The sequence below is a fragment of the Lagopus leucura genome, unplaced genomic scaffold (genome assembly GCF_019238085.1).
Source record: "Lagopus leucura isolate 7727_CA_CO unplaced genomic scaffold, USGS_WTPT01 Super-Scaffold_1, whole genome shotgun sequence".
Lineage (NCBI taxonomy): Eukaryota > Metazoa > Chordata > Aves > Galliformes > Phasianidae > Lagopus > Lagopus leucura.
The window spans coordinates 36887177-36899482 of record NW_024962250.1 but is presented as its reverse complement, the minus strand read 5'-3'; positions in this window follow the sequence as shown (position 1 = coordinate 36899482).

Here is a 12306-nt window from a genome sequence, read left to right as displayed (position 1 = left end):
TTGCATTCACCTTTTTAATTACATTATCTCTTAGCTGGTATTTACTTTGCTATTCTAGTACAGAGCAGAACAGCTCACAGGACAGATTGTTTCTTTGTCCCGTTGCCGTGTTCCCTTAGCTTCATTCGGGCTGTTTCCCCCATACCTTCCTGCATGCTGACTTGCTGTTTAGCAAGGGGTTCACACTGGTGCTAGGAAATGATACGTAAACATTGATTTTGACATGGAAAGACAGAAAAGCAGTGGTAACTTCTCTGGATAGAGAATGAGTGTATGTGACAGATGCTAGAAGAAGTTCAGAGGTACTCTGATGAAGCTGCTCAGCAATGGTAATGGTGTTTCAGATGAAGTGAAATCATAGAGCCACAGAATGGCTTGGGTTGGAAGGGACCTCAAGGATGGTTATGTTTCAACCCCCGTCTTGGGCAGCACTGCCAGCTGCTAGGCTAAATACTAGATCAGATTGCCCAGGGCCCCATCTAACCAAAATGTCTGATTTTGACCTGGGAGTTAACCTTAGGTTATGTAAATATGTATCTTATGAGCTGCGGATTGACATGAGAGCTGTTCAGCAGAACTGGTGATTACAAGTGGGAGGTTTTATAGCTGCCAAAGCTGTACCATGAAAATACCAAAGAGTAATATAAGGGAAGAGATGATGCTCCAGCAAAAGCGATGATTGCACTATAACCTGGGGAAATGTGATGAACGAGCTGTGATGCATCAGTGACTGATTCCTAGGACTGCTGACCTAATACACCAATGGTCCAAACCTGTCCTACAGAGCTGCAGAATTATTGTGGGGGAGTCTGGCCTTGCCTGGCAGGCTGCCAGCCCTGCATCTTTAGAGCAGAGCAAATAGAAGAGCACTCTCAGCTGGAGGCAGGTTCATGTTGAAGAACAGAATTTGTTTTTAGTTTTGGAAGTCTTTTCTCATGCAGATGTGGCTGATGCTATTTCTGAAGTACAAAAAATACCACTGCTTGACCAGGCTGTGCTCAGTGCAGGGCTAGAGGAGGAACCTCACAGCGTCTCAGCTGTGACACTGCAGCTGCTGGGCACGTGTTCACAGCACAGGACAAAGGAGAGGAGTAGGAGGTGCAAGGAGCAACATGAACTCCTGCCCCAGCAGTACAGCTTTAGGGGACAGAAAGCAGCAGCAAGGTGCAGCTTATTAGTGCAAAACAACAGTTTATTTGAAGAGAAGGATAACCTGCAAAGTAGGGAGCATGAGCAGCACAGGTACTGTGGGAAGGCTGGGAATGGGGCACTGCGGGCAGAGGCAGAAGTAGAGCCTGTGCCCAGGAGGGCACTGGGGGCACAGTGTGCCGTGTGGTTGTTCAGTCAGTGTGATTCTTCTGCTATAAACTGACCTGGTTTATGCACTTGTTTTGCTCTTTTTGTCTGTTTTTGCCTGAACTCACAGCAGTGCAGGGGCTACACTGAATGCTAGGGTGCTTTCCCCCTCTGATCTGCTCTGTTACACTCAGAGGATAGTCCTGGCCTGAAAAATGAAATTTCCTACATCAAATAAAAATTGCTGCATTGGCACGAATGCTCGGTGGGATTAAGGCCTTTAACCTTTAACCTTACCTTAGCATTATCCCACCATCTCACAAATGACAAATGCCCTCCTCTGCTGAACAGGGCAGGCATGTTCCTGCCTACTGTGAGCTCCTCTGACAGAGCACTGCGTGCTCAGGAGGTAGCACAGGCAAGAACTGGGATCAGACAACAAAACCACTTGGGTACCTGTGAAAGAAGGTAACACTTTACTCACGTTTTCTCCTCTTGAACAAAAAAATGTTGTCTGATTTTATTATTTCTTACATTTCTACTTGCTCCAGGAGATGTTACAACTCCTTCCTTCTAGAATGTTGGCTTTGATTTGAAATTGAGTTACAGGTCCTCAACTCTAAACATTGCATCTGCTCAAGTTTTTGCTGCCTTATGCTTCACACAGTGATTTTTGCCAGTGAAAAGTGGATCAACATTCAACCATTCAACCTTAGCGCTTGATAGCCATAACCTGCAGTGATAAAGCAGTACAGAGGTGCAGTAGCATCACAAGTTGCTCCAGAAATGTTTGACACTTTTTGAACGACGTACCGCTTCTATCACTTATTTTCCAAGCTCCTGGGCACCAGCCCTTTAATACAGCTTCATGCAGTGATTGTTCTGTTTTAGGGCTCATAGCTGCAATTCAGCTCTTCTGGCTCTGATGTGTGAATGTGTAGGTGGTCAGATTTCGGCGATAAGTATATATATACACATATATAGATGTTCCATTATGACTGCGGTAGGAACTCCCACACATGGGCTATGTTTGCACTGGATGTAAGGAAGGTCCTTCCTTCCCTTTGATTCTGTTGCCTTGGAGATAGCATTCATGAGGCGATGGTGGGTGGCACAGACAGACCTGCTCACAGGTAGCTGGTCATTCCCAATAAGGCTGGCTTAGGACAATGTGTGGTCATTTTGAAACAGCACATGTGACTGTAGTTAGTGTTTAAAAGAGTTTAGCTCCCTCTGTGTCACTCTCTCGCTTGGCTATGAGTGCTGGACTTGAGCTGGTGGCACTGAGCAGCAACAGGAGGCTCCGCATGGAATCAGCTTTGCATTCTGACATCTCCAAAATGTAGGGCTCTGCTCCACCATACACCTTGGTTATTGCCTCTCTGTGCACATCCGTGCTCAGCATGTGCAATGTGGGGGCTGCCCTGTCCTAATGTGCTCCTCCATTGCTGAATTACCAGAGAGAAGTGATGGCAGAGCTGCCGCTTGGCTTCTGGAATACATTGATATTGCACTGTAAATGGAACTGTTGTTTTTGATGAATGTGTTGAGTATATGGACTACGGTGCCTTAAAGTTCCATCTTCATACAGCCTTTGTACACGCAAACCCGCAGCCCGCCTTTAGCCGACAGCCCCATGCACACCATGCAGCTCCGGCTCTGTGTCCACAGGGCCTTGGGAAGCACCAGCCCCACTTCACACTTTGGCAATTTCCTCTTCTCCTCTTTTCTAGACTGCTTTCCTCCCTGCGGTCGGTCCCTGAATTTCTCTTTTTCCAGTTTCTGCCATCCCCGGGTTCTGCACTAGCCGCCCTGCCTTCACGTGAGCTCCAACCGTTGTACAAAAGCCGTCTCCAGCTTCCAAATGCCATATTGTGCTCTCAGCAGGGAATCACAACTGCATATAATGACTGCGGCAGGTGCCGTCATGTATTTCATCTGATATTTGATGCGCTTAACTCCGCAGAAAGGGGAACGCTCGCTTCTGCTGGAATGCATGAGCCTGCGCTGTGTTACAGGTGACTGTACACCAACTCACTGGGATCACGCCTACTGATTCTACGATGGTAAATGGCTTTTTAATGTTTAAAATTACTCGGGACCTGATTGAAAGGTTTTTATGAAATCGTTTTCTAAAGTGAATAGTAGAAAAATGTATAGGTATTTTAAATATACATATAACGTGCATGTTATTAATAAAGGTCTATTTCTATTGAATCAGACGGACTCTTGTTGAATATATGCTGTTTTCTTCATGAGTTAACATGCAAAGCTATTCGGGAAAGTTTTCTAACAACATTAACACTGTGAAAAATGAAAACCCCACCTATTCCTGGAGGGAGTGCTTCCCAGGGGTGAATCCGGGCCCATGTCATGTGTTGGAGCTGTTCCTTCGGATGCCATGCAAACCCTGGGACTCCCTTGTCCTGTCCCCAACACATATTAGGATAAATTTCTTCTCCAAAGGAGTGGTGATGCAGTGGCACAGCTCCCCTGGGAGTGGTGGGGTCACCATTCATGGAGGTGTTCAAGAACCATGGAGATGTAGCACTGAGGGACGTGGGCAGTGGGCATGGTGGGGGTGGGTTGACAATTGAACCTTGTTGTCTCAGAGGTCTTTTCCAACCTTAATGATTCTATGAATGTTTATAAAAAGGTGAGCTTTCCTCCTGTGCAGGATGGGAGCTTGTGAAAAGCCTCTTAAAGCAGCCAGGGCCAGGTACTTCATTGCCCATCTCCAGCCAGGGCTCAGGTCCCACATCTGAGCATTCCCATCAGCTGCCTCAGGTGCAGCAAATCACTCACCTCTACACCGTGCCAGGGAAGAGCAGCAACAGCTGTAATTCAGCATTACATCCCATGCCAGGTGCAGGGCTTAATTAATTCAGACCCTCAGATAAGCAGCACTGTTTATCAGGCTGGGTGATGCTATGCACCCCTGGCTCAAGCGTGCTCAAGAGCATCCTTTGGCCATTCGAGCTCAGTGGGTCAGGCTGCGCTGCCCACAGGCTGATGTGCTACTGATGGCAAATTATACCCAGCTGGGCTGAGTGCTGCCAAATTGCAGCTCTTCCCAGGGCAAGGTGACTGCTGCTGAAGCAAACCACTTCATGGAAATTGTTGCCGTTTTACAGCAAGGAAGAAGAAGGATGGCTGGAAGGTAAAGGTCTGTCTCTTCCTGTGAGGTGCAGCATTCTCAGTGCACACAGGTGGAAAGCCGCATCATCTCAGAGGGACAGTCTACACCAGTGTTGAGACTGCTGAAAGAGATGTTCCAGCTGCAACCAGGCCATGGTGATGTGCTCTTGCCCAGACAGGTGAGGAAAATAGAATTTCAGACTGGTTGGGTTGGAAGAGACCCTGAAGCCCCCCAGCCCATGCCATGGGCTGGCTGCTCCCCTCAGCTCAGGCTGCCCAGGACTCCATCCATGGCCTTGGGCACCTCCAGGGATGGGGAATCCACAGCTCTGGGCAGCAGAGCCAGGGCTTCACTGCCCTCTGAGCCAAAAAAAAAACCAAAAACCAAAAAAACAAAAAAAAAAAAAAAAAAAGAAGCAAAACAATAACAAAAAAAAAACCACCAAAAACCCAAATGTAGCTTGGGGTTTGAAGGTCTGGAAATCCTTGGCCGGAGCTGTGTCCAACTGTGTATGGCACTGACCTGCTGGGGACATGTGACGGCAGAGAGGGTCACAGCACCGGGCCCTGGTGGCAGCGGTGGCGGATAGCAAAATGTGTCCGAGATGCAGTGCAGGGCGGACGCTTTGCCTGAAGATGGCACTGCTGGATCGAAGGATGGCTGGGGAATGGCTGTGACGGCTCGGGGATGCAACCGGGAGAGCCGGAAGGGTTCGAAGGACCTCGTCTTCCACGCAGTCCCAAAACGAGCCTCCTTCTGTACCTGTTTTTCAGCCTCTTTGAGTATTTCCTCAGCATTTGGACCAGGACAGTGCCCAAGTTTTGCTCTTTTGATGAAAACCCTTTCTCAGCGGGTTGCTGAGTGCTGTGGGGCTGTGACAAGCTTGTAACAAAACACGAGTAGCTGTCTGATTTATTCATAGAATCACTGAGGTTGGAAAATACCTCTGAGATCCCCAGACTACCCCCACTAAGCCCACTGCCCACATCCCTCAGTGCCACATCTCCACAGTTCTGGGACGGTGACCCCACTGCTCCCTGGGCAGCTGTGCCACTGCATCACCATTTTTCCTGAGAAGAAATGTTTTCTAAAATCCAGCCTTCCCTGGTTTGACTTAAGGCCATTCCCTCCTGTCCTTCCATGTGCTGGTGGTAGAAGAGTGAATGAGAATATGCTTCAAGTACGTTTTGAGGCTCTGCCTCAGCGTTCACGTGACATAAACCACGGGTGGCTGAGCCAGCGGGTGTCAGTCCTGTTCCCAGCCCATCAGCTGCGGTCACTGTGGGATGATCCTGTGCACCTGCTATTTGCTGGGGCTGGATTGCAGGACGTCTGTGCATCTGCATCCCCAAATGCACATAGCAGAAGCAGTAGTTGTCCATTAGGACAATTCTACGCATAAACAGAAAAAAACCCACCTCGCTGTTTGTGTCTATTTTCACCACTGGGGGGCTACATCCACCCGCAGACTGTAGTTAGGTTACACCCAACCCAGTGCACCTGTCGCCTTGAGAGATATGCTGTGTGGAGGTAAATGGGCAGGGCCAAAAGGCAGAAATGTTTTCTTTGGGGAAAAACCTGGCTGTGAGCTTTGTCGGTTTGCAGTGAAAGAGCTTTTGTCCCTGCTGGAAGATTTGTGGCTAGTTTTCATAAAGGCAGCATGTAGGGAGCAGAACATTCCTTATGAATAGCAGGAGAACAGGAGCTTTACTTTGTTTGGGGCTGCGTTCCCTCTGCCACAAATAACCCACATACTGGGGCCATGTGCATCAGAGGCCAAGAGGTGCTCAGTCTCTAGAGCATCCTGCCAGACATGTATTTCTGCGCTGGATGGTGGGATCCCAAATCTTAGCCTCCCTTGGTTCCATGTGCATGAGAGGTTTCCATTGGCTGGGCTTTGCTCTGGGTAATTCGCCAGAGAGAAACAAGCAGCTCCAGCTTGACAAAAGAAATGTCATCTCTGCAGATGCTTTAAAGTATGCTAAAGAGTTGGGCCTCTCTGGGGTCTTTCTTCAGGCTGCTGTTTTTTTCTTTTTATTTCAGCTTTTACAGACTGCTATTCTGGCTTTGAATTCCTGTAGCTTACAGCCATGGCAATGCTGCTAGAAACACTGGCAGGAGGATGGTCTTTGGGGCATTGCCCCAAGCTACACTTGTCTCCTTTTAAACTGAAGTGTGGTTCCCTTGAGGTTTTGAAATTGACTCCTGGGAAGTGCTTCATTAGCATTGGGAAGCACTCGGAATGACTTACAATCACAGAATGGTTTGGGTTGGAAGGGACCTTAACGATCATCCCTTTCCAACCCCACAGCCAAGGGCAGGGACACCTCCACTACACCAGGCTGCTCAAAGCCCCTTCCAGAGCTTCTCTGGGCAATCTGGGCTCCCCCGATGGTGTCACCCACTTGTGGGCTGACATGGCCTTTGCCCAGCCGGACCTGGCATTGCTGCCTTTTTGTGGTGCCATCCTTCCTAGGGCCTGTAAAGCATTCACTGAAGAGGTTGTTCCTGCTATAAATTGAATAGTCAGGGCTCTGGGCTACAGAGGGCAGCAAATCGCTGGGAATACGACTTTGGTGCTGGTCTTCAGCAGTTCGAGGAAGAAGCCTCTACTTCTCTTATGTCTCTACAGCAGAGTCGGTGACTGGGTGAGAACCACGTTGCTCTCCTGATATTGTTGGTGATGGGTGGATGGCTGGAGTAGATGATCGTACTGGTCTTTCCAACCTTAATGATTCTGTGATTCTCCGTGGGGTGAAAAGATGGAAGGCTGTGCTTTTTAATTTTTTTTTCTATGTAGATGTATGCTCACTGCTGTAAAGACAGAGTGTGCAAGCACAGTGCTTCCTTTGAAACCCTTGCAAAAAGGGAACCATCATGTTACATGCCTCATGTCTTGGTGGCATGTATACTTTAGGAGCAAGGAACTTCATTTTTCAGGCAACTTGTGGTATTATTTTCTTCTCCACAGTCAGAAGATGGGTGTGTTTGTGCCAGGAGAAGCAGCTGTGCAGTTCTGCTAGTTTCTGTTGCGCCACCTGCGGATCATTCAGAGCTTTTATAGCCCTATTGGTAAGCAATTAAAGGCACTGGTATGGAGAAGGTATTTCCTGTTACTATTATTGGTATTTTCTATTTAAGACGTTGGGAATTAACATGCATCAGTGAAGGGGAAATGTAGGTCTGTCTGTTGTGCCTGCTTCCATCCAACCCACTTTTGCATGTCCTGCATATGGGATGACAGGGGCAGGAGAGCATTGTGGAAAGCTTTCCTACCTGAGGCAGCTTCTGCTCCCTTTCAAATAAACATGGAAAAGGATGACAGCAAACAACAACCCAGCTGTAGTGAGGTATCAACACAGTGAAACAGGCTGGACTGGCTGTCTTGGGTGGCTCTTTTCTTCCTTTTCAGTATGGTTTGGATAATGTGGTTCAGTGCATAAGCTCTGTTAATGCCCAGGTGTATTTGGACCAAAATAGCACTGCAATGTGTTTGCTAGGAAGGGATGCTTCATCTTTTTAGTGCAATTATTCTGAGAGTTTAGCTAAGCTCAGAAGGAGCTGCTAGGTTAGATTTGTGCTAAATTACAGACAGGTTTCCCTCTCTTGTGTTCAGTAAGGAGGAAAGGAGGATGCCAGGACACCTCACAGATTCTTGGCCTGGGGACTCTGCCACTTCCAAGTACTGTCCCAGTGATCACAACCACTGGAACAGCTGCCTTTTCTAAAAAAAATTCCTTTTTAAAGTGTCTTATTTCTAACTGGGACTGGTCTAGACTCATCTTCTAGCCAAAAGCATTTTGTTAAGCCTTTCTCCTAGATTAAGAATTCCTTTTAAGTGCTTGTTATCTTCCCCACGTGAAGACAGTGTAATCAAGTTGCCTTCCAGTCTCTCCCTTTTGAGACTAAACAGATAGAACTCCCTGTCCGTGGCTAAAAGGCATTTTCCAAACCTTCCATCAGAGCTTCACTTGGGCATCTGGTGCTGAAAACAGGTCTGTAATCACTGAGTGAGTCTTAGTCTAAAGTGATTTTCTAAAGCATGACATGAAGCATTAAGGATTTCATGGCCAATACAGAGTGAAATCTCCTTTATCCAGTTCCTTTTCTCCTGCCTTTTCAAGTTTGGTTCAGTGTTTTAGACATTAAGATGCAAAATTGGTTCTGGATGTACCACCCTACAGGTGTGTTGGAAGGGGTTTAGGATCCCTGTGTCAAGACCAGAACATTAAATTCGTTCTCACTACTCAGTTCACACAGGACAAAGCAGGTGAAGGCAGGCACACCTGGTGGTAAGGTTGTGGAGGCAGCAAGTTCAGCTTTGAACACAGGAAAGCCTAATGCTAAGTGTGCTGCAAGCTGCCTGATGGCTACGGGGCAGAAGATATTAGACAGAAGGTTATAATGGTTCCCCACTGGGAATAACAGTGTTTCTTATTGTCTTATCTTTTCTAGGAAAACATTATCCTGAACTCTGACATGAAATTCTCCACAGGCAGCATATCTGATTTTCCAAGTGAATAGAAAAATAGTGCCTACTAAAAGATAACAGGATGGCCAGCATTGTAAAGAAAGTGGACAGTAGACATAGCCCACACTGGGCATTGCTTGAGCTGCTGTCTTTGAGCTGCACTTGCATCTCAGGAGCACTGAAGCTCAGTGCATTGTGCAGCTCCCCAATGACTCAGTTGCTGCAGCCTGCGCAGGGCTCTCCCAGACAGATGAGGTGTTAGGGATCAGTGTTAATTAGGAAGTCCCAAGCCTGGAAGATCTTACCCTGCTTCTGTAATATGAATTTCAGAAATGTTGAGCCTTTCTGCTAGATCAGTGCTAGAAGCTGCTGCTGCAGAGCAAGGACAGGATAAATGACTGATAAATCAAGGTTAGACTAATATTTATAGTGCTGTAACTGACAAGGAGATGATCTGCCTTCACACTGATACTAAAAACCTAACCTGAGCCTTGCTTCAAGAGCTGGATATGCTCTCTGCAACATCCTGCTTACTGTAACACTGTCCAGAACATGCTTACAATAGCAAACCCCCATGCTGTAAAGCTCCTGTGTGTAAAATTCAGATAATTTCAGGTGGCCATTAAGCTTGTTGGACCCTTCTTTCGAAGCAAACTTCCAGCAGTGTGGCATGCAAGGTGGGATGCTGACTGGGCATGGCTGGGGGCAATGGAGAAGCAAATTGGGACCAGAACCTAACGTAGTGGTGACTTGTCACAGTGAATTTGGGCAGATGGCTTTGCTACTAGCTGACTCATTCCTGAGGATGAATGAGAAATGCAGAGAGGAAACAAAACCAAAACACTGCCCTGTGCAGCAAGATTTATGATGGTGCGTGCTATATGTCTAGTTCTGCTCTTGACAGCATCTAAAGGTTCCAGGAAGCATATTGCATATCCTCTTATATACCAGTAGTTCTCTTTCCATTCCAGTTAGTTGCTGCTTTATATTTCTGTTTATCTTTTACCAAATGTAGTAGCAGGTTGGATATTAGGAAAAGGGAAGGGTGGTGATGCAGTGGCACAGGTGCCCACAAATGGTGGGGTCTCCATCCATGGAGGTGTTCAAGAACCATGGAGATGTGGCACTGAGGGACGTGGGCAGTGGGCAGTGCTGGTGATAGGTGGACGATTGAGCTGGATGGTCTCAGCAACCTTTTCCAACCTCTAGGATTATATGATAGTAAGAAGAAAGACCTGGGTTATTAATTACTCACAAAGCTCTTTTTTCTTAGTAGCTCCTCTGCCTTTCACTGACCAAAAAAAAAAGAATTTATGTTCTCAGACTTCCCATGTTTGGCAGATTAAAATCGTTCATCTGACATTGCCAACTTGTTTTTCTGGGTACAAATTAAAGAGAGGCCAGGGCTTGAAGAACGGGGTCCAGAAATGCAATGACTACACATGAAGCCAAAAGTAGAGCTGTAGGTCTTGCTTTTTGAGAGGAAAGTAAGATTGTAAGTTTTCAGATTTAGGATAAAGAAGGATAAAGCCAGATGTGTTTTACCTCTCTGACAGGGTCAATGGAATAGAGGATTTTCTTTCTAGAGATCATAAAATAATGCCAGTTATGAAAAAAGAGGGCATTTCAGAAATGCACATATAAACATCACTGTCTAATAACCCATCCTTTGCTTTCTTGAGTTTTTTTAATTAGCAAGCTTGATTTCCCAGTGATAGTTCTTCTAAAGAGAGCACCTTGCAGCTTTCTGGCAAGCAACTGAAGCCAAACACTCTGAACAGGCAAGTGTGTTGGCTGTGGAACATCACAGTTAGCATGCAGCCATGACTGCTTTGCAAAACAAAATGTCCTTAATGACTCATTAAGTATTATTTTTCACTTTCTGTCTGATTCTCATTAATTTGTCAGTTCAAGACTTTTTTAATTCTGTAGCCTTGATCTCTCTGAGAATCTTTTTTACTTCCTGCCCAGCAGTCGTGGTGGGACTCCAGATGATCTTGGAGGTCTTTTCCAATCTTAATTATTCTATGATTCTCAGCCTCACCAGCCTGTAGATTCTCAGCCACCTCAGCCTGTAGAAAAAACTTTGTCAGAATGTTGTGCTGTGGGGCTGTAGGTGGGACTGGCCAGTAGCCAATGAGATCCAGGACACAAAGTGAAAACTATCCATCTGAAAAGTGAAATCTTCATCCTTCCCAGAGGTGGGGAAAATACATATGGAAAATATTTGGGAAAGATTGAACTCTCTCTTTCATGGGAGTGAATTCCTTTCCAACATGTGTGATAGCAACAGGGTGACACTCATCTTGATATGCAATATTACAAGCTTGATTTTTTTTCTATCTAACTGTTTTATTATTATCCTATTTCAGGAACACTTAAGGTTCTCCATTTCTGTTTCTCAAAGCTGCTGTCCAATCTGAGGAACCACTGTGGTAATAAATTCCACAGATAACTGGCCTGGGCCCAAGTGAACTTTTTGGGAAGATTGAAACAAAACAGAGAATGAAGTGGCAGAAACCCACAGGATCTGTTTACTATATTTTTGGTGAAGGAATTATGTGTATAAAAGTGTTCCTCACTCTGGGCTATGTATCTAGTGCTGTGTTATACACAACAGCCCTACAACTGCAATTTGTCATTTGCTTGTAGTTCATGCATGGTTTTAATCCTCCTTTTCCTGAAGCCTGTCATGCTAGTTGGATCCATCTCTAGGCATGAAGAATCCTTCGGTCTCCCAGTGAGCTGGTTATGCAAACAAACTATATGCAGAATCTGCTTTTGGGTGAGAGAAGTCATCCCTGGACTAAACTGAGGGATAGCTGATGAAAGTGAAATCATGGAATAAAGCCATCAAATAGACACCTTTGTTCTTAAATAGAGGTGTCAGAAGTGAGACCAACCCAGGTGACGAATTTCATCCTTCTGATGGTCTCTTGGCCCTTCTTTATGGTGGGGGTTGACACATCCCCTACCCTATGCCCAGGTGCAGATCTTGGAAGGAACATCCCAGTGAGAGGTGGCAATACAAGCTTTCCACCTGGAACAAGGTCCAAAATATGCTGTTTTCTTCCACTGGAGAGAAAAGATTGTGGGACAGCATTAAACTTGAGTGAGGAGCTGAATTAATCACAAGCTCCATCAGTGCAGTGGGGAGGATCGCACAGATGAAGGGAAATGAACCACTGCTGTGAGCTGAGTCAGCACCCAGCTGGTGAGGTGCTCTCCTCTCTTCCAAAAGCCTTGCAAAAGGATTTTTCTCCCCCTTGGAAGTAAGGTGGCTTTTCAAACGCGGGGAGGAAGATGACAGTAAACATATGTTCTGCTTTCTGTTGGTTGCTCTCTGAGATTTTGCTCCTCCTGTGTACAGCTGGTTCTTAATTTGTTTCCACACTTCTCT